This window comes from Drosophila erecta, unplaced genomic scaffold, assembly GCF_003286155.1.
Source record: "Drosophila erecta strain 14021-0224.00,06,07 unplaced genomic scaffold, DereRS2 tig00000126-arrow-pilon, whole genome shotgun sequence".
Lineage (NCBI taxonomy): Eukaryota > Metazoa > Arthropoda > Insecta > Diptera > Drosophilidae > Drosophila > Drosophila erecta.
The window spans coordinates 6255626-6278932 of record NW_020825209.1 but is presented as its reverse complement, the minus strand read 5'-3'; the positions used below and the strand labels follow the sequence as shown (position 1 = coordinate 6278932).

Here is a 23307-nt window from a genome sequence, read left to right as displayed (position 1 = left end):
ACAATGACGTTTAATCGAAATTTGAATATTATTTATTTGAGCATGAAAAATATGCCACCAGCAGCAGAGCTCCGTTTACTTTGACCCTTAACCCCCAGGCCCCCAAGTAGCCGCATAAACAGATTTTCGCATTTTTGAGCCAACACAACGATATCTCTGAGTGACAGCGGCGAATAAAAATCTAAACAAACTTGTCGGACGATTTCGTCTTTAATTGCATTGAATACAAATTAAGTGTATGGATTGGCGATAATTAGTGAATGAACAAGCGTGATTTGCTCGCTGATTTGCAGCGCCGCAGATCGTTAGGCAATCAGCAAAACGGTTGAAACGACAACAAAATGACAATTAATTGAATATGATTTCTGAAATTAACATTCAAATATCACGACATGTGGAGAACATGGATCGGTCATAGCCGACTTATCGCTGTCTCTACGATCGGTGCAGTGATATTAAATGGTTTTCATTGTTCGAAGTTCACACAATGGGCTTGCCATCAAAAATTCCCTACACCCTGTATGCCTGCCCCCATTATCATCATCATCATCATCACCATTATCATCATCATCAGATTGAGCATCATTATAATCTGCTGCCACATCGACGGTTATCACAAAAGCGGTTCGGCTCTCATAACATTTAGCTGCCTGTCGGCATTCACTTGGCTTTTCAATGGCCAGACACAAAAGCCAAACGAAATAAATAAATAATTGGCAATAAAAATACAATTTGCACGATCATATAAGATTTTGTCATGTAATTGGCTAGCTAACTAACCGACCGAATGAATGAATGCTTGCCATACGATTCGTGTGGCGGAGAATTGGACAGCACCGAAGACGGAAACACCTTACAAGTAAATAAGGGGTGGAATACCATTTTCTAGATCCAAACTTCCCCTTTCCCAAGCACAGGCACAAAGACTAAATTAAATATTGAAATGTACATACTTGATAGAAACATGGCATGGCAAAATCGTACATCATTGTATCTTGAAATTTGCCACATACCAAATCAATTGGCACAATTTCAGAGATTAGTGGGTGGTTAAATAGATATTCAAATACATTCATACTGCGCATACCGCAAATATATTCATTATGGGTATACTGAGCAATACTGATTTTTCGAGCATAGTAACATAGATATTTAAGCGTATCCAAGGGTATGTAAGGGTATCTAAGGACATCTTAAGGGTATCTAATGTTGCCCAATGTTGCGGCAACATGTTGCTTATGGGTTTAATTAGTAGCTGTTGTTGCGATTCCCATTCCCGTTTCTTTCCGTTAATTAAATTGCATTTTCGCTGCTTGCAGCTTCCGCTAGTCTCTCTCGTCCCCTCTCTTTCTGTCTATTAACTTGCATCTCCCTCTCGCACTCTCGGTGGCATCAATCTTCGCGCTTAATTTGCTGCCTTTATGCTTTTGTTCTGATCTGTGCGAGCAGCGTTCGCTTAATTGGCTGCCAATTTATTTTATTTGCGCAAAATTGCAGTCGAACCGCGCGAGAGGCACACAAAAACCGAACAAACAAAAAAAAAATGCAAAAAAAAAATTCCGAAAGCCAGCAGCAACATGTTGCGCTCCCACACGCAGTCAGCGGCAAAAGTGGATGCACTGCGAGAAATTGTGGTCTTGAACTGATTGAAAATTGAATGGATTGATATAGTTTTTAATGGTTTGTGTCACTTTTTTTTCGGGGTCGGGGTCACAAAAAAAGTTTTTCTTTTTACGAAAATTATGAAAAGTTTAGTGCAGAGTTAAAGAGTCCCAGTCCACATTCATACCTCCAGTTATCATCAAAAATTTGCAGTACTTGCACACCTTTATGCCACACTTCCCAGCTAAGTTGTATCCAGTGCAGCCGGTGACTGCGCCGCTGCAGCGCTGCCAATTAATACGCCGTTCTAATTTTTATGACATTATTAAGGAGGCATCGCATCGCATCGCTTGGCATCGCGCAGAGTGGCCATGATATGTCCGACTGCGACTCCAACTGCGACATCTTCGTTGCCTTTTATGTGCGGTTTATGGAACTTAATTGTTGCAAGTGGCCGCGTGCAACGGCACTCGGCAACTCAGCGTGTTGCTAGGCGAGGGCCGCCACAGAAGTTCAAGGCTGGCCTGCCACCAAACCAGCAACCAGCAACTGGCAGTTGGCAACTTGTGCAACTTGCTACTCTCAACTGACAACCGGCAACATGTTGCTCCCATTTATGTGTGAAGTTGTTGCTCCTGCAAGCCTTCCATCTCCATCTTCATCTACTCCATACCCCATACTCGATCGAGGATCTCCTGCCCCCCATCCGCTCATCATCCATCTGCAGTCTGCATTCCTTGGCAGCTTCATTAAGAATGTTTGTTGTTGGTGCTGCGGCTACTGTTTGCCCTGTTTGCCCTTTTTGCCACATGTCTTTTGTTGTGTTTTTGCTACTGTACCACACAGTAGCTGGAACTGTAGCTGCACCGCACCACCGAGCACCAACCACCAACCACCAACCACTGGAGGCTCCAGACTAAAGGGGACTTTCGGTTTTTTCATCCTTCTTCTCTGCTCGGCCACTTGTTGCTGCTGTTTTTACTAATAATTGGCTTCAATGAGTTCCATAATTGTTTTGCTTTCGGACTTTTAATGATGTCGTCGTCGTCTCCATCTCCGTCGTTGTTGGCTGTTGCTGCTGATGTGCCTCCTGCCGCTGATGCCGAGTAGTCATCATCATTTCTGCAGCCTTGTCATTTTGTCCACTTGGGCAACTTGAGCTGGGTGTGCTCGGATATCTCCAGCCGAACGATAAGTTGAAGGGCCAACTAGGTACATGCCCAGTGGGTTAAATTGTATCTGGTCAGAGGTCAGATGTAATGCGTAGTAATGCCCATTCTACTTTAAGCTAATTTAAATACTCACAGTACATCTCCATAACCAGTTGCCATTCCTGAAGATTTTTATTCATCTGTATGAGCAAACGTGAGCCAATGGATAATTTAATGGCAATATTCCATAGTCATGTCTATATTTTACTATGCCTTTAACTTCAGTGCGCTGTGATTAACTTCTTTTGCTTTAAGCCAGCGGCTAGGAGCTCTTTAACATCCGTCCTTTTTATGGTATTAATGCTGCCAGCTAATGCCTGTTAATATCATTTAGCAAGGAACCCTTTATTCCCCATTTCAAGTAGTTTTTGCCGTCTTGAATCCACTTCTTTTTAGAGCTTTGTGCACTCCTACAGGCACTGCATCTTGCCACATCGTCTGCTATTGCCGCTGGCAACATGTTGCTGCTGCTGTGGCTGCCGCTCTTCATGTTGCTGTTATTATTTTGTACAAGCAATTAAATGCCTGCTGCTTGCCCCCATTCGCCATTCCCCACCCCTCAACCCGCGCATCGCCTGCCGCGTTTTGTGGCGTGTTAATTAACTCAATTACGATTGCTCGTCGACGTTCCCGGTGGAAGGCGGCGTACTGGAGAGCTGGCTGCACTTTTTGATAATTATAATATTTATAGGCAGCCGCAGCTCCTTGCGAGCCTAAGAAGAAATTTCCTTGGCCGCTCTGAAAGCGGGTCTGGAAAAACTCTAATTAAAGCGGCAACTACAACAAGTGTGGCCATTTAATTTTATGACATTATCATGTGCAGTTATGTACGCCAGAGTCGTGTATATATGTAATATATAATCGCGTTGCGTGTCGCTCGCCGCTTCTCCTTATGGTTTGCATGGAAAGGGTTGTGCCTTCTGTAATTGCAGTTGGCAGCGGGGCAGCTTACCTGTCTGCCTGCCACACTTGCAGCAACGTGCAACTTGCAACTTGCAACTTACAACCCTTGAAAGCAAAGCCAGCTGAATTTATGACAGCCAAATAAAAAGGGGTGTGTGAAAATGGCAAAAACGTTGGCCCACCCCTGGCCTGAATTTTATTTGAAACTCGGCAAAAGGGTTGGGCTGCGTTGGGTGCTGATTTAATTACAAAAGTTTTCATTTCGTCTCTCTCGGCTTTTTAGCGTCACACACATGGCTAGAAATTAACAAACATAATTTGTCAGCACAGAAATATGTTTAGCCGCCCAAAACCGAAATCCAACCCCCGGCTCCAGCTCCATAGTGCTGCGCTCGAATGTCATTCACAATACGTTCCGACTCATCAACGTCAAGCACAAACAGCAGTGGCAACATAATGCTGCTTCCCCACTGCCTCCAGAAACCGAATCGAAACTCAAACTCAAACTCAAACTCTGAGTGAAACCGCTTGCCCCCTTCTGTCTCAAGCGACGCTTTAAGTTGTCATGTTTTGGACAGTTTGTTTGCTAAATTGTTTTGTAACATGATTTAGACATATTATGTGTGTGCTGTATCGTCCTCATCCCCATACCCATAGCCGTTCCCGTTTCCATCCTCATCCTCATCCGGTTTGTTCTGCCTCTCTGCTCTCATTTGCCATTCAGCATGCAACGTGCCACATGCTGAAACATTTGTGAGTGAAATGTAAAAGTCATTTGTTAATGGGATTTACATAGTTTACTTCGTGGGCGGAATGACTATTACCTAACTGGAGTGCTATCAAATGGAATGCATTCACTGCCACTTTTAATTGGCTATATGTATATGGTTTAACACCTCCCATTGGAACACTAGTTTCAGTTTCAGTTTTCTACAGCAATCCGATTAAAATAATCAAAAGGTTCCATTGATTGCTTTCCTCCCTGATACGATTAAACACTTTCACCTTATTGTTTATAACTGCTGACATTTTCCACAAATACTTTCAGCCTTAATTGGACATTTAGCTGTGTGGCATTGGCTGGTGCACTGTTGCCATTATTGCGGATACTCTTCCGGCCAGCTTGCCCCAACTGGTGCTCATCTGGCTTGGATGCCCCGGAGATTTGCTGGCCACTTTGCATTGCCACTTTATTGTGGGTCAGACTTCGAGGTGGTTCTTTCTATCATCTGCCCCTCGCTCGCACACTCATTTCTGTCTTTCGGTAATCCAATTCGCTGTACTGTTTCCCTCTCAAAGTCATTTCCTCCACAAATTTGCAGCGACTTCCGCTGACGACAGCGGCGTGGCAACAACGACTACAGTCGCAACAACAACACTCGCAGCGGCAATTGCTAATTTGCAATGCAGCCGCTGCCACGCCCGTCGTACCACCAAACGCCCCCCGCCCCCTTTGGGGCTCCCACTATTTTTCCTTTTCGTTTGTCTTGGCTTTTCCATTTTCCTTCGTCGTCTGCTTGACATTTTCGTTTGTTGCACTGCCAAATGCGAAAAAGTGGCAATTAATTTTGTCAGTGTTGCATTTAATGGGCCTGCCTCGCCGCTGGGGGGGAGGGGGCGGGGTTTTGGTGGCGAGAGCTCGGTCAATACATTAAATTAATTTTAATTGAAATTATCAGCAGGCCAGGGAACAGAACAACACAAGAACCCAACCAAATCAAAACAAAGCAAAACAAAGGCAACGGGCACATTGAATTCCACACAAAAGGCATAAAAAGAGCCACTTCGCTTATCATTGGGCATAACAAAAAACTGACTTGCACTTGCTATTCATGCTGGAAATCTAATAAACCCATAGAAAATCACGAAACCAGTGCGGGATAGAGGAATGGATCCCAGGGGAACGCTAGATTAATGACCACCTACTAAACAAACATGCCTTCTCACATACACATGTGCATATGTGCATATGCACTGTGTGCATTGAAGCCAACGCCCCGGAAAAACGATCCTAAAGTGTTGTTTATGAAGTGGCCCCCTAATGAGGCACTTCCTTACCAACGCCGATTGACCGATGCATGGTTGGTATTATGACTGAATATGTGATGTTGAACTTAAAGGCCCGCTGATTTGTCCCACTGTAATGACTGGCCAGAACAGGTGGCATTAACTGAGCAACAACAATGCGGCCACGAACCGAACTGGTAGGTAAACTGTTAAGACTCCAGTAAGCCAGCAGAAGCGGCAGCGGCAGCGGCGACAAAACGTTCATAATTTGCGGCTTAATTGGCCTTAAAATATGCGCAAACCTTCAGCTGCTTCATTTGCTTTTGGGCCTGATTAAGAGCTCGCCACTATGCCCGCTGACATTTTATGTGTTCGCGTTGTTCTTCTAATTGTTGTTGTGCTGCCGCTTTGCTTTTCTTCTACTAGCAAGTTGTTTCTTTTTCGTTTTTATGGCAGAGCTTTGCGGGCGCCATAAACGACGCACCGCAGACGGCGGCCATAAAAGCTGTCACTAAACTCAGCGCCCTTCTACGCGCTTCTCAATGCGTCCAGCTGGGCGCCTTGCACAGTGCTCACTTACGCATGCATCTTGTGTGTTGGAGGAATGGGTGGGTGTTGACACTTACCTGAAAGGAAAACAAGAAAGGTATTACTAATGATTCGTATCTTATCGTTGGGCATACGTGTATGCAAATGGGTATTTCGCCCGCTAGAAAAGGGGGGCAATGTTTGACGCAATGTTAACTCTTGTCCAACACATCTTTGACACATTCATCATCACCCTTGGCACGCAGCCATCATCATCACCAGCACCACTCACTACTCAGACACTCAAGCACTCGTTCATTCAGTCAGTCGAATGACTCGGGCCACAATCGATCAATCAGGGCTAGAAAAGCAAAAATCTTCTTGGCAATTATCTCAAAGTCAGCGAGGAAACGCTCGCACACACCGCTCTTAAAATAGTCAGGTTTATTAATGTAAAAGCAAGTAGCGCAGATCAGGCGTGCTTTGAGTGTAATTAAAAATAAGTTCAGTTGACCGAAATAAATTCTAAAATTGAAACAAAGTTGCCTTGCTGCCGGCTAATTGGCATGCCGCTGACATACGTATGTACACAAGTACATACAACATACCCGTGCATACATACAAACATACATACATGCAAACATATGTGTGTTGGCCAACCCCGCAATGCGGTGTGTTTCCTAGCCTAATTGCTTGGCGTTTTGCGTTTGCGCGCCGTCGTCGTCATCATCGTCGTAATCGTGTTCATTGCCTCAAATCGCTCGCATTGCCATTTTAATTGGTTTCTCAATTATTTGCGCCGCCACGAGGGCAGCGGGGTGGGTAGGTGCTTAATACCCTTACGCCTCAGGAAGTCCCCTTCCATGGCTATCTGCCATGAAAAATACTGTTCACTCCCATGGACGAAAATTCAAAGCGTTGATGCACTAAACTTGTGGAGGGCATGGGCACAATCCATTGTATTTGTCGATAATTACAGAAAGAGTGTTTCAAATTCGTAGGCAAAGAGATGCCGACCGATTTGGGATTTAACGAAAGGAAAAAATCGTTGTTAATTAATAATCAAACGTATTGTTGTTGGCCGCTGTTATTATGCAAGTCGAGTGGCCACATTTACATATTACTGGGCGATTTACTTTTTTTGATTTTTTTTATTATGCTCCTATGTGCTTTTTAATTTTTAATGTTTATTAATAAATCAATTGCGAAGCAGAAGAAGCAGAAGAGGCGGCGAACCAGGCGGCGGAATTTTAATTATAAAAGCAATGCAAAGGCAAATACGACGAATTAATCACAACAACAGCGGATCGTGATTGTCAAGAAAATTGAAATCTCAACTAATTAGTTTGTTATTCTATTTAAATCGGATGCCCAGAGGGGAATGGAATGGTGGGGGTCAGCTGGGGAGCAGGAGAGAGGTTAAACAGATGGGGAAGAAAGAAAGCAAATCGGAATCAAAGCCGCTGGAAATGCAAATGGAATCGCGTCAATAAAAAATACAAAATAAATATTGCATGCCAGTTGAGTAAACAATAATGAAAGGCGGCAATTCAATAATTTATTTAATTGTGCGCCGCTTTGCGCTTTAATTGCATTGCCACTAACAGCACACAGTAAATAATATTAATTAACAATTAATGCACTCGATTCCGTTGATGCAGTTGCATTTGCAGTTGCACTCGCAGTTGCAGTTGCAGTTGAAGTCGCAGTCGGGTGAACGAGGAAGAGGAAGAGAGCGCGCGAGAGGCACACGAAAACAGGCAACGCCAAAGAAAGCAGCCAAGAAAAAGGCATTAATTAAAAAATATATTAAAGTCTACGATGCCCAGCAGCAGCAGCAGCGGCAGCAGCAGCAGCAGCAGCGACTGCATCAAATTTAATTAAAATATATTTCAAAAACGACGCTCGTAAAACAACAACGAGCACACACAAACACCGCTAATTAAGAGCGCCGAGCAACAACAACAAAAGATCGCGATTCGCGCCGGTACAACGAGGCGTATGCGCAATGTGCGAAGAAAGAGGCAGAGCACAACACCTGATCTCAGATTTGCAAGCTCGGTGGTCGGTCCTCTCTTATCACCGATGTCTTAAGTTCTTCAGTGGCTTTAAATAGATTTCTCTCCAAGTGGCATGTGGCAAGATTACTGCCAGAACAACGCTATCTGAATGCGACATACATATGTACATGTGATTTTCAACGAAAGTTGCCAACATGTTGCGCGAAGACTGACGACATTTGAGCCGCAAGGCAAGCGGAAGTAATAACAATCATATACAATTTAATTATAGGAAACCGCACCAATAAATTCGGTAAAGGGAAGCGACACTTTTGAATGGCTGGCTTTTGGATGGGCCAAAAATATGGCCTGCGATCGGCGGAGTTTCGTTACCCAGCCCACATAAACTCCAGATAAGTGGGTGTGTGCTGCGCTGGAGCATTCGCGTTTATTTCACTTGCAATGCTAATTAGCCCGAGACAAAGACCGCTGGCAACTGAAGAAGACGCCCACGCGGTGTTAGCTCTCTCCATCCCTCTCTGTGCCCCCAATTGGTGTCATCTCTGTCGGCTCGCCCCTCTTTGCCCCCTTTCTTGTTGATGGAGCATGGGGCATGGGGCATGGCCATAAATCTAAAGCAGCTGAAGAATAAGAAGCAACCGCCGTGTTGCGCCGCTCATTAAGCCGTTTGGACTGCAAGTTGCACTTCTGTCTGCTGTCTCGCTCCGATCCGCTCTACCTGTCCCGCTCTTTTGTTTGGCTTTTTCATAACATAATTAACGAAAATTGAAACAAGCTCAGATGGCGATATCTGGCCTTCTTCTGCGCCTGTTCTCCCCTGCGTTCTCCATTGTGTTCTGTATTTTATTTATTTTGTATTTTTTCCTTTTTGCCCGCCCAGTTGGGGATTTTCACCCGTCTCTTTCGCTACGCCATGCTTCGTCTCTTTCTGCTTCTGCCCGCTGTGTCACTGTAGGAATTTTAATGATGACTACTTTTAGACATACACGCCTCTCCATTGAGTGCCCCCCTTCCCGGTTTTTTTTTTTTTTATTCTTTTCGCTTGCTTTCCAGTGTGGGTTTCCTTCTAGGCGATACAAAAAAAAAAAAAGAAAAAAAAATAGATTTCCAGCACCGAGCAAGGTTGCACTCGGTCCAAAGCAGAGAGATATATGGCTTTGTGGAGCTCCCGGGAAACCAAGTGTTAATAGCTCAAGTTGGACTGTGGGAAAGGGGAGCATAGTGCTGTTCCCCTACGCACAAATATTGGCCACAATAAATGCTAATGACGCCACTAAACGCTCCATTGCATTGTTGGCTCTTTCCGTTCTTGGCATTCATTCACTCGCTCATTCAGCAATTATCGGCTTTAAGCCAAGTCGAGCTTCTAGTGCAATTGTAATTAAAGAGGAGAAACAAACAAAAGGCGCACACAACTAATTGGCAGCTGGTCTCTACCTATCCTACCCATTCCCATTCCCATTCCCATTCCCAATCCCATTCTCTCCGTCTCTGGATGCTGCTGTTGTAGCCGTAGCCGTAGCCGTAGCCCCACCGATAATTGGCAGCCTGACCCACCATCATCGTCATTATCATTATCATTATCATTATCGTGTTAGCCAGGGGCAGAAGGGGAGGGGGGCAGGCCTGGCAGTGCTGAACATTGTTTGATCGGTGTTAATGAAAGTCTTGTTTTCATATTTCGAGTCAGTTGCCAGGCACAGTGGGCTGAATGAGCGGATGAAAAACCCCTTATAAGGCAATGCCCAAAACTCCGACACAAGTTCTCTAGATCCTAAATCAATCGAACTAATCAATATGGTTTCGTAGTACATTTGCAATAGAAATATATTTCCGTATCTATATGTTTTCTACCATTATATCAGCAGCTTAGTAAATAGTTCGGTTTTTATGATTTTATAAATGCCAAAAAGAAATATCTGAGGGTAATGGGAAGCATAAAAGTATTACTATCTGGTAAATTCTTGCATAAAGTGTATACCCAAATGTCAAATAACTATTGCTACACTGTAGCAAACATTTGCTGTGCACCTGGAGCTATCCAGCACTTTTTGCCCAGCAAATCCGCTGCAAGTTTCGGTGGCGAGCAAAGTTAAGTGTAAATCTATGTAAGCGAATCGACTACAACTGCGACGAGGAGACAAGAACATGACACTGCCGCAATCAAATTCAAACAGAGATTCGATCTTCCGAGCCTCCCCTGCGATGGCTGGCAATTTAGTATTTAAATGTAGCTAGTTGTGCACACAATTTAATAGTTTGTTTATTCCATATAAATCATGTCAATTTGCATGTGCTGGCCGCACATTTACATTTATTTTCGATTTCTTGCCAATTAAAAAGCGACAGCAACTACAATACCACCACCACTGCGCGTAAAGGGGCGAAGGGGCGAAGGGGTGCGATCTGGTGGCATAATCGCAAATCGAAAATCAGCGATTTTCCGTCGTGAATAGTAGGCGTCAATCGCCAATTGACCTGAGACAGCCAAGCACTGAACTTCTACACTACTGGCAGTGGCGGCGAGGAGGGGACAGCACAAAAAGGGGAGGGGGACAGCAATCAGTGCGGTGATTTAAAATGTTGCTAATTATGGTCAAAGGTGTTGCAAGTGCAGCAACAGCTCTGTTAGCGCGCCGTAAACTGTTTTAACAGAGGGTGCAAACGTGTTTAGGGGTGGTTTCTTATCGCTGGCAGGCGATCCACTGCTGTTAACTAAATGCTGGCTGGCTGTGTAGATCTCATTGTCAATTAGGCTAATCAGTGCATTAAAATAGATTCGAGCTTTAATCTAGCAATTAGTTGAGTGTGTGTTTATACAACTAATTATAATCATTATGGTTTCTGCTCACGCAGTAAAAACCCGTTTCTTTTTAGAGACCAACTCGAGCATAATGCTAAACTATCTGACTTACTTATAGCTGTTGGTTCTATGGCACCGCCTAGAAATGGTCTAATTAAAACAGCCGCTGACGTGTTGCGCCCCCTTCGCCTGCCACGCCCCCCTTGGCCGACTAATCACAATGTAGTTTTTGCTTAATTAATGCAATCAAATCCTGCGATTTGTGCCAATTGTCGTTGCTGTCCGAGCCGCTAGAGCATTGGATGCATTTTGCTGCTTTAGCCGCTTGCAACTGTTGCGTTAAGCGAAATTTCAATTGAATTATGCGCTTGGCTAAGAGCATTCTCACTAAATCTAAATCAAAATCAAAATCAAATTCAGAAAAAAATCCCTAGCCAAGACAACTCGTACAAGCAACAAACATCGAGCGGTAAACAAACACACACATGGACCGCCCACCCACACAGGGGGAGAAATCTTTTGATGATGCTGACTTCACTCCCCTTGCGCCCCTTTGCGCCCATTTGCGCCCCTTCGCTTCTCTGATGATGTTGATGCTGCCTTTGGTTTTGGCTTGCTTTGCTGTTATGCTAATGCGTGTAAAAAACCAATTAAAATGGCAGCACTGCTCTCCGCACAGCCCCCTTCCTGTGCTCCGTTTGGAGTGGCAAATTAAATGCAATTTATTTGCATTTTCGTTTCATTTTAAGCGCACTTAATGCGCCTAATAATAATCAGGGAAAATGCGACGGGAACAGCCGGCATAGGCGACCGATAGACAGATAGAATGGCTAAATACCCTAACAAATGTGCGAATCGGATTTGCAGGAAGTGGCTTTCATTTGAAAAAGAAAGGATTCCATTTTTTGGTATCAGCGAATTCAGCTCTGTTGATAATTAAGTCCTGTTTAGTTATTTTAAGATGTATCCTCATCAGGTGTCTAAAAAATAAGTCCATCAATCAAGCAATCAATTTTGACTCCAATTGAATCACCTTTTTGTGGTATTAAGTGACAAATTGGTTAGAAACTCATAATTTGATTGTTTACCCAATGGGAAATCCAAATGTACAGGTGAAAAAATGAGGTCCCCAAAAACGAACGTAAAAATAATTCATTTATATTCTGGGCTTTAACTTGCTGAGAATTTTCATTCGATGTTGCGACAGTGAAGACAATTAGTTAGTTAGCTTATTGGGGGTTCATTTTTTGCAGTGCATCGGCAGGTGGGCAGCGGCTGTTGAGAGCCGACTGTCGACGTCGTCAACGCCACCGCATTGTTTTCTCAATTATGGAAAGTCAATTAATTCTAATGAGCGTGTGTACCTGTGTGTGTGTCTGCGGTGCATGTAATTTCCATTTTTTCTTGCGCTTTGGCAACTTAATTTAATGCGTTGCAAGCTGCAGCAGCAGCAGTGGCAACCGCAAACGAGCGGCACAAACAGCAGAAATAACAGCCTATTGCATCCGCATTGCGTGGCTGGCTGCTCGTTTTCGCCCATTTTCCCCCATTTTTTCGCTTCTTTCTTGCTTTGTTGTTATTTTTTGCATAATTGCCTTTCCACTCTTATAATTATTGTTGCATACGCTTTTCATTTGCTAATTAATTACGTTGGCCGCTCTATTCATTTCTTTTCGTTTGCGTCTGCTGCCTGCAATTTTCTGCGCATGCGTGGCGACTCGAAAAAAGAGTGGAAATGCTAGCTAAATAGTTGTTGGGCCCATAAACTGGTTGCACGGTGGGAAATGCCCATTTTGCCTCTCACATTACTTAAGCGAGCATCTTCGTTTATCTTGAACTTGACACAATAAATTGCTCTGCGTGCCACATCATTAAAATAATACCTAATTAACTCACTGACATTTTGCAGGAATGCCAAAGATGGCCAAGGAAAATCCCCCACAACCCACGATGTGTTGAATTTATGAACATGGAACATATCATATCCTGGCCTTCGCCTTCGCCATCGCCATCGCCATCACCAATCGCCATCGCCTTCGCTTCAATCCCAACTCCGCCCCGTCATTCCAGGCCAGCGATCGGAATTTTAACAAGTTGCAATAAGAAGAACAAAAGCCGTGCTAATTCCCCAAAGACAGCCCGGAGAGCAGCACATTAACAATTTAAATACAACAAAACCAAATCGAAATAAAACAAAATATATAAATGAGCAGGCGGCGGCGTCTTCGTCGGTTGAACAAATAAGAAGAGGGGGAGGAAATCGTGGACGGAAATTTGCACTTTTGGACCGATACGATTCGACTCCCCATTCGTCTCCACTCGATTCGCTGCGTTTCATTCCGTGGAGCTGAGCACGCAAAAGAACAAAAGCCGGAGCTGAGGAACAGAACCGAAAAAAGTCACAAATGTCCACATCCAGAACGGGGTTGTGGTTCAGGTCCACGTCCAGGTCCCAGGTCCCAGCTCCCAGCTCCAGACTCCAAACTCCAGGCTCTAGACCCTGGCGATCCCATCCCAGCTCTGAGTTCTCTCAGTTCTCAGTTTTGTGGTGCGGCGACCAGTCGAGAATCCCCGAGAGCTCATTAAAAAATACCAAAATCTTTGTACTGAAAATGTGACAAAATTTTTAAATCACCTTCACTCAGCGCGGCCAGAAACGGAGACGGACCGAGCACAGTGGGACGAAGCCATGCAAAATGCTAGAACACTTTCGCCCGAATAAAATATTGCACATGTGCTAACTACATATGCTATTTTGATCACATTTATAAGAATAATTTTAATTCTGCTATATAGAAAAAGTGCTACCCCTTTCGCTAGCTTATATTTTAAACAAGTTATTTAAATAGAGCACGTAGATGTATATAAAATATAAATACTTTAGTAGGGCCTCTTTAGAACTGAATGAAATAAGATTTTGGTTTATTTTGTATTCCCATTTCGAATGCCAAGTATGGCCTAGTTTTAGGACTTTCTGGAGGGTTGCGACCCACTATGCCTGGAATGCGACAGACTCCGATTCCGACTGCTCCTCGGGCTGAAATGAACTGGGATGGGCTGTGCTGGGTCTCTGGGATCTCGGATCTCTGCCTTGGTGATGCATTCGTCTGCTGCCTCGAAGTGGCAGGAATCCCGATGGCCGGACGGGTAAGAGGGGCATGGAGCATGGTGGGATAGGGGATAACCAACAAAGGTGAGCCTGAGCCCCAGAAAAGCAGAAAAGTGCAAGTGATGCTCATGTAGGAAATCAAGTTCCCCCAAGGAGACAAAAAGAAGGGCTCGAGTTGGTCGGATTGAATGTTTGCGCTTTTGTGTGGACGTTTTTTTTAATGAGCCTCTAATTGACATCTGCATTTATTTCGCCCCGAGTCGGGCAACCATCGATCACGGGTCCACGGGAGCGGCAAGAGAATGGGAAAAAAGAATATTTTAATTGGCATTTTAACTAAAAGTGTTTAGGCTTTAGTTAAAATTGTTTGGCCGCAACGGGCCGAGAGTGTAGAACTGGTTTTCCCACTTCGGCACGTTCAACCCAATTAACGCGACTCTGCCCCTTCTGCTCGCCCAGCTCCTTCGGCTTAACCACGGCGGATCAAGGAGATCTCGGGGGGATCATGGGGGATAATGGCATGCCCCGCTTGCGTATTATGCAAAAATGAATATTGCAAATTGATAAGAACAAGGGGGATGGGGAAGTGCGTCGGGCGGAGGGGGAGAGATGGAGAATCATTCTTTGTCGGCGACTGTCGGCACATAAAGTGAATGTCGCACGCACTGCTTGCCTCATTTACCCAAATCGAAAGCGACATCGCTTGTGGGGCAGGGGCAAGATCGGATCCCCAAGATCCCCACCATCATCATTATCGTTCTCATCATCGGGTTGCCGTCTTCCTCAGCCCACCCTATTCCCTTGCCCTTGCCCCTTCCCCCTTTTCCCAGTAGGACAAAAAAGGGCAAAGCCAGAAAAGAATCAAAAGCAGCGGCGACCTCCTGCCCAGAAAGAGACGGACGAACAGGTAGAGCAGTACGCACTGCGCTTTTTCTGCCGCTTTTCAGCTCCTTTGCCTCTTGCGCTTCCCTTAAAAGCCAATTAAATGTGAGATCGTGTAATTGGCAAATTAATTTCAAACCAATTATAATGAAAACGACCACAAAATACGAAATGCGGAATACGAAACGCACAAAGTGAGAGAGACGGATGTAGGGACACGACAGAGAGGGAGAGAGAGAGAGAGAGAGAGATGGAGACAAGGACCGTGGGGAGCTGCAAGGAGTGGGAGTGAGCACAGAAGATCGGTCGTTATGTCACAGAGGAATGGCATTCTTGGCTTTTATTCTCTACTCTTTTCACCTGATTTTTACCTTGTTTTTACCATATTTTTTTTTTTGGAAGGCAATTATAATGCAAACACTTTGCAAGGGGCCAGAAACACGGAGCGTGTGCACTTCATTTTTCATTTCGGCGCGACGCACTTCCCTCAGAAAAAAAAACCAACAACATAAACGGGTTTCTTGCCCCTTCATTTTTTCCATTCCAGTCGCTCCAATATTAAATAAGAGCAAATGCCGGCTCACGATCCGCAGAAAACAATCCGCTCACGCACCCATCTCTAATTCTCGGACCCGGTCCACATGTTAACTTTTTAATTAACGAGTTTTCTTTTTCGATTTCAATTTGCCAGGCCTCGCTTGCCTGGCCGCAATCTGCCCACAAACCTGGCCCAGAGCGTTCTGTCTCCCTCGGTCGCTGATTACAGTCGAACCTCCCTAAAGTTGACTGATCTCCTTGCTTTGATATAGAATATGAAAACTTGCGTTTTACATTTAGGTTTTCAATAAACATGTACGCTCAATATAGTTTAAAATAAGTTTAAAACTGTTGCAGTAATATGCCCCATTAAACTTTCGTTATATTCGTAATAAGGGATCGGGGTCACCAAGTCATATACATATGTATGTATGTATATTGGAATGCTTTTCTGTCAGAACTCCAAACGTCTTAGTGGGGAACTACTTTATTGGCCAGGCACAAAACACTGAATAGCTCTTGGTGGCTGGATTGGGCGCAACCTTAGCGCACTTTTATTTTAATTTAATTTAGCTGCAACAGTCCAGAGTCGCATGCTACCAATTGCAGACTGGCTTGTTTTTTTTCATCCGTTTTTGCTTTTTGTTACCTTATTTTTACAACAAGTTTGGGCCGCTGCGCGACTTAAGTCTGAAGTTGGACTTCGGATCGAATGCGGCACTTGGACTTGGAGTTCGGCATGTGGTCCGCGGTCGACTGAATGCAATGCCATTTATTAATAAAATATTTGCAAATTGTTGTCATGTTGCCCCGCCCCTCGCCACCCCTCGCCGCACCTCCCACGGCTCCCTGTCCGTTCTAGTTGAGTGCCAGAGTGTCATAAATTAAAGGATTACCACAACACGGGGTCCGCGGGGAAGAACACCACGGAATGGTCAGGGAACACGGCAAGATGGAGATCAGCAGATGTGGAGGGATCTGCTAGGAGGGGCTGGAACCGAAAGGCCCACGGACTAAGCAAGTTGTTAGCATTAAAGCGGCACCACCGCAATGTGTGGCAATTACACTAGTCGACAAGTTGTTCGAAACCAAGTTGGGACTCTCAAGGGTTTACCCTCTATGAGTTGGTATCTTAGTGGGGAAAGCTATTCCTATTTATTATCATCACTTGATACGTGATCCTATTTAGTCTATTTATTATAAAGTGATATGGAATATTGCTTCTGACACAAAAGTTAATATAAGTCTGTCAATAAGTTAATAAGTCTGTTCGTAACCCGAAATATATATGAGTAATACAGTTGCATCTGCAGTTATACTAAGTATATACCACACCTTGGACCACGCCCTAGAAAGTATGCTACATCCCGATTTGCAGCTCTGGATGATTTGCTGAACAGTGTTTTCGAGGGATGTGGAAAGAGGTAAGAGGAGCGTGAGAGGGCGTTGCATGTAGGTGCGTCTCCGTCATCATCATCATCAACATGGCCCGGCTACTGTGCTGCTCCGCCCGCTCCCGCATCCCGCATCCCACTCCCCCTACCCCCACCCCTGGGATCGTGGAGCCTGAAGGTGCGCGTGCGCGCCCTGCCGCAGATAAGATCGCTGAAGAGAGGTAGTAGCAGTGGTACTGGTAGCCAGACAGGCAATAAGCCTTACTAATAGGCTGTTGTTGTTGCTGCTGCTGCTGCTTCTCCAGCTCCAACTCCAGCTCCTGCTGCCACTACCCGGAGATTAAAGATGGGCCAATGACGATGACGATGGCGATGGCGATGAAGATGAAGGGAACTGCTCCGTGTGTCTGCCGCTCTTCTGCCGCTTACATTTGCCACATTTGTATGAATAATTTAATTATTGTTTAAATGTTAATTAATGCAACGTGAACGGCGACTGCACTGCACTTCTCCAGTCTCCATTCCGACAACTTTTTGCACCTCCACTGCCTCGGGAGTTGCAGTTGCAGTCGCAGAGGTGGAGATGTAGATGGATGTGGCAAGAAAAGGGGAATTCGACACCACTCCACTCCACTCCACTCGACTCGACTTGACTAGACTTGACAGACACGCATTTGGCATTAATGGGCTGCCCGACTGACAACAACATCGCGCGGGCAGGAAAGTAAATAATGAAGGGCCAGAGAAAAGTCAGCGAGAAAATCCAGGGCCAGTGGGCGGTGGAGGCATGCAAATGTGTGAAATTCCCAATTAGACGGTGCAACTGGGATCAGGGGAGGCGGATAGGTGGCTATGGTAGCGTCCAAGGCCTTTCAAAGGAGCTATAGCAGAGTATAGCTGCAGTAAGCCAAACGATGGCAAATTGAGTGGGATCTGAGTCGGAATGGAGTATTTCCAAGTGTCACAGTGAAAATCCATCCAAAGGATTGTGTGATCATAACTTGGCATCACAAACTTGATATAGAGTCTGATGATGTCTATTCATACATAGGTCTTCAAACCTTAATTGCCAAATAGCACAGTGAAATACTTTAAACACTTTAAAATAGTGACGAAAGGCAAAATTACAAAATTGACATAAAATTATTTGTATTCCCAAATCAACCGAAAACTTAATTTAGCATTTAAAATAATAGCCCTAAAAACGTGGCAGCCTAACAGAACTTCGACTTATAGAATGAGTTAGGCGTACATGACTAGTTTTTATGGTCAATAAAACGTTTTTGATTTATAGAAAAGGTGAGCTAGGTGATTTTCTGGTCATGAAAGTTTAACTGCTTATTACTATTATTGCAATGTTCTAAAGAATGCTACCCAATAATGCCTATTCTCAGATTCAGTTTAGACATTGTGCAAACTTTGAAACTTACTAAAATGCTAATAAATTCAAAAAAATTAGCTACTTTAGATATAGGTTACGTAACTGTCACTTTGATTTAAAGATCAGTTACAGTTGTGCTCAGTGTGTATTTCTGTTAAATAATATTCTATTTAAATCTGCTTTTTCACAGCTTCTCTTTGAAATGTAATAGTTTATGGATAAAAGTTCTTCCTAATTTTGAAAGTCTTCTTCCCAATCTTTCTAACTGTGACTGTCATCATTTCCTGCGTCTTGTTGGTTTTTCTGATTATTTTGCATTATTTTGAACTTGTCCAGCTTCCTTTTGCGATATGTATTTGTACATAAAAGTATATACATACGTATGTATGTACATATGTATGGCTTTGCTGATCGCTGCAATTAGTTGTTGTTTTTGCTGGGTAATCCGAGACGGAGGCAATTAGCAAGATTCTTCTGTTCGTTTCAGTTCGTTTTGGTTCTTAATTAGAACAAATGGCAAAAATAAACAAGCAGACGTGTTGGACGGAAAACTAACGTAAACTAATTAAAAGGATCGCCGGCGAGAAAGTTTCAACTTACATATGCAGAAATTGAGTTGTTGTTCCTGCTGTTTGTTGTTGTTGCTCTATCGCAGGAAGCACAAGGCTCTTGTTGTTGTTGCTGTTGCTGTTGTAATTGCGTATGCTGTGTATTTATTTATTTAGCTTTTGCTTTTGCGGTCGGCTCGGTCCGGTCGTTATTATTCAATTGTTGTTGCTGCACAGAGGAATGCGTTTTTGCTTATTGTTTATGTTATTCAATTTTAGCGCTAATTGAATGCGAAAACTCGCCACACGCGTGTCAGAGGGAGATGGAGAGAGCGTGGGGGCGGGCGAGAAAGAGCGCGAGAGATCAGGCTACTGGTATTCACGTTTACCGCTATTCGTTATTTGTTATTCGTGATTTGGTGTGGGTGCAAGATCACCGATGGATAGATAAACACCTGTCACACACACACACGTGCGCACACGAGACACGCACACACACACACACGCACACGCACGCACACTCGACTCAATTAGTTAGCTCATAAATTTGCATATTTCGCACTTGTGTTTAGCCGTTGCTGCTGCCGTTGTTGCTGTTGTTGTTGTTGCTGTTGTGGCTGTTGTTTCTCTTGTACCTTTTGTGGCATGTACACAGGAAAAAAAATGAACAGTGTTCCGTGACTTTGTTATGATTTCGCTACTGGCCGCTACTTTTGCGTCTTCCTTCGTCGTCGTCGTCTTCTTTTCCTTCTTCTTCTTCTTCTGTTTATCGCACGCGCGCACAACCGCCAGCGCCGAAGTACAATTTTCGAATGCCGTTAATTTTCGAATGCCGCATGAATGAAGTCGACTGCACGAGCTCTCTCGCGTTCGCAGCTCTCGCTCTCCCACTCTCGCTCATTCTCTCTCTCTCTCTCAAGTCTGGCTTTTCCTTCTATCCCAATGAGACCGGCTTTTTCACTTTTATTTTTTTTCGCCTTGCGGAGGGTTGTTTCCGCTCTCGCTCTCTCACTCTCTCTCACACTCGCAATCGCTGTCGCTCTCCGGCGTTGGGGCTGCTTTTTGGGGCCCTGCGCTGCCATTGGACGCCGCTCCTGGCCGCCGACCGCCTATCACACAGGTGCGGCCGAGGGTTGCTCTGTTAAGGCGCTGTTATTAGCATGCGGCCCACCTGCGTAGGCGCACCTGTGCCCCTTGTAGGTGGAGCTTCGCTGCCGCAAGCCGGATAGTTTCCTTTTTCCTTTGTGACATTCGTCCATTTCGGGCGATGCAACCCTTTTGTGCCGTTACTAATTCCCACACAGAAAAAAATGTACAAGGCTATAGAAAAATAGTTTTTTAGTCCTGAGTTCTGAGTCCTGAGTTCTACGTCATAAGGATTTTATGTTAAAGTGCACATGTATCTATATTCCAAATGAATCAATTGAATGAATGAACTAAATGATACTGGAATGATACTAACTGTATGATAATACCAAAAAACTGATAATGACACTAAAAAATCCATAAATTGATGCCACCAATTGCATAAATACCCCCTAACACACAGAGGAAATCGGAAATAGTGGAGGTGAAAAAAACTAGAATTCGGATATCTGCTCAATTGAACATCGTTTTATTAAACCATCTTCTTGATGTCAAGCTGTTTTTTTTTTGTTTTTTTTTGCCGTGCAGGAAGAATAATAACCGCACAATGAATTAACTGCATAAATGATCCGCCAAACTACCCCATCTCTCCGGGAGGAACAGGAACAGGAGCGTCTCTACTGGTGGCACCACTCACAACTCCATGGGCGGCCGCGGGGGGCGGGGCAGGGGTGCAGTGTTGCCGGGGTGCGGGGTGCAGGCATTATTCATACATAAAAAGCCAATTAAAAATTTATAATAAACCCCGCGCCAAACTGCTGCAACAACCCCAAAAGAAGCAGGCCGAAAATAAAAAGAATTAAATATCGCACGGGCAGGCACATTGGGACAAATCGGAAGGAATGAAGCAGAGTTGGGTGAGTTGACGATCTATTACATCTTTTTCATATCTAATCTGAACGGATAATAAAATGTGATTTCTCCAGTTATTGCCAATTCAAAACTGCCATTTCCTCCCTTTGGAAAACTATTAGTTTTGTAGAAGTCGGGAAATACTTTCTTATTAGCAATGAAATGTAAGCGATGGGTTGCCCACTGTGCGGCCCCACTGTGCCTGGTTTGCAGCATGTGAAAACGATGACCAGTGGGGATGGGGGTCATTTCAATTCAATGAATGGAAATGGTGGAGTGGCACACGCACCTAGCGCCAAATTAGATGTAAAATAATGAACATTTCAATTAAAATAATTAATATTATGCTGCAGCCGCTGTGGGCGGAGTGGGGTGGCAAGGACGCACTAAGCACTCAATTAACCATTTTAATGTTTATGGATCAGGTTAGCCTGAAGGATGCTCCCTTGGTGGGGGAGATGCTCCTGGAGATGCTCTGCTCTGCTGTGCTGTGCTTTTTAATTATAATTAAACATGCGAGCATTTGGATGGATGGGGAGCAGTGGGTGGCGGGTGGTGGGTGGCGAGTGGTGGCGGGTGGTTGAATGGCCAGCTTCCAGCTCGAATAGCTTCTCTCTTTCTGCCCAGGACATAATCACTTAGCCGCGTGCAGAGCCGCATTTAAAATTAATTCTGCTCAAGTGCGTTTCTTGGCAAGAGACACACACACACACACATAAAAAAAAAGCACGTGGCACACGTGAGGGGGGGTAGCGGGTGGTTATTTTGCAGGACGGCCAGGGGGCGGCAGGGAGCTGCCCCCATTTACCGTTGGTTCACATTCGCAAGCGAAACAAATTGCACGCTAATTGCTCATGTTCAATTAAAAGCAACGGCCCAAGCAAACTCCAAACGAAACCCCACCCCAAAAATTCCACTTAAGCTCCGCTCCCGCCAGTGATGTGCACCAGACAAAAGTGGCCAAAAGTGGGCAAAAGTGGTCAAAAGTCGGCAAAAGTGGCTGAAAAGGGCTAATAAATACGGAGCAACGAAGGGAAAGCCTATACACCGCTCATTTTTTAAATCACAAGCCTTCACAATGTATTTTTATCATTAATCATGATAATTATAGACACCTTTTTGTAGATAGTAAATGTTGATTGGGGTCACCAGCCTAGTAACTTGGATACTGCATACTATAAACACTACAATTTTCCAACACAATCAAAAGGGAAGAATTATACCATTTTTTTAAGGATTATAACAAGAATAAGTAATAATAAAGCAATGCGCAAGTGTTCGGGGTCACCAGAAACCAACTTCAGCAAGTGGCCTATCTATCTATCTATCTGAATATCTAGCTATCTAACACTATCTTCTTTAGTATCTTGAGATTGCCCATCAAACAGTTATATAACGATCTGTAGAACTCTGGTATAAACCAAGAACCCGAATGAAAATGGCTAACTGAGTGCCAAGCACCTGGTCACCACAGCTGGCGTTGCTCATCCTCGCTGGCCTCGGAATTTGGAACACACGAATTTCGAGCCCATGGACCCATTGAGCGCTTTCCCACAAGCCGGCGACAGGAGTCGTCGAGCAGGAGGATGATGGCCAGGGGGTGAATGGATGGGTGGTGGAATGGATGCAGTGGACGGATGGTGAATGGGTGGCAGGGCTTTTTGTTTTGGTTTTGATCCTTTGCGCAAATAATTGCCTAATTGTCTCTGGTTCGCTCGCTCGCCATTGTTTGGGCCATGGAGATGGGAAGTGGTAGCGGCAACGCATATTTCTTACGCAAATCCATTTCCATCTATTAATTGGCAGCCCTCGGCAGCTGCTCCTTCTGCCGCAGGACTATCATCGGTCCTTTTTTACACAATTAAGCGCTTGGGCAAATAAAAAGTGAGCCAACCGGGCTGCCACTTCAATCTGAACTGCGGTTCGATTTGCATACATACGGGCACGTACACATGCATATTTCTATCCCTATCTCAATATCTATATCTATATATGTATCTGTATCTATATCCGTATCCATATGCATACGTATGCATGTATATATCCTGTGGCAGGACTCTCGGTTGCGGTTATCGATTGCCCGGAAGTAGGCTTCCCAGGCCGTCTTCGTTTGTCATCGTCATTTGCGGGCTCATTTGCATTGGAAATTACCTTAACAATCCGTTTAAATATGATCGACGCAACATCGACTTATAAACGAGGTCTTGCCATGTTGCTACCAGTTTTTGCCATCTTTTATGTGGCCAATTACCGGATCGAAACCCATCCCTTCGCTGCCTTTGAACACATTTCGCACGCTTCTTGGGTTCGCGGCAAATTGTTATTGCAATTATTATTGCTGGCTTGTTGTCAACATATTGGTAATGCCCCGCCCCTTCGTCCC

General features: G+C 44.5%; 1 protein-coding gene across 1 annotated transcript in view; it reads right to left on the bottom strand.

Annotated features, from left to right (window-relative positions):
- Window positions 1-19770, bottom strand: part of LOC6550257 (LIM/homeobox protein Lhx2) — a 35304-nt gene extending 15534 nt beyond the window's left edge. The window contains exon 1 of the mRNA XM_026982273.1: window positions 18979-19770. The gene's annotated coding sequence lies outside the window, so the exon portion shown is untranslated. The remainder of the gene's footprint in view (window positions 1-18978) is intronic.
- Window positions 19771-23307: the final 3537 nt, after the last annotated feature.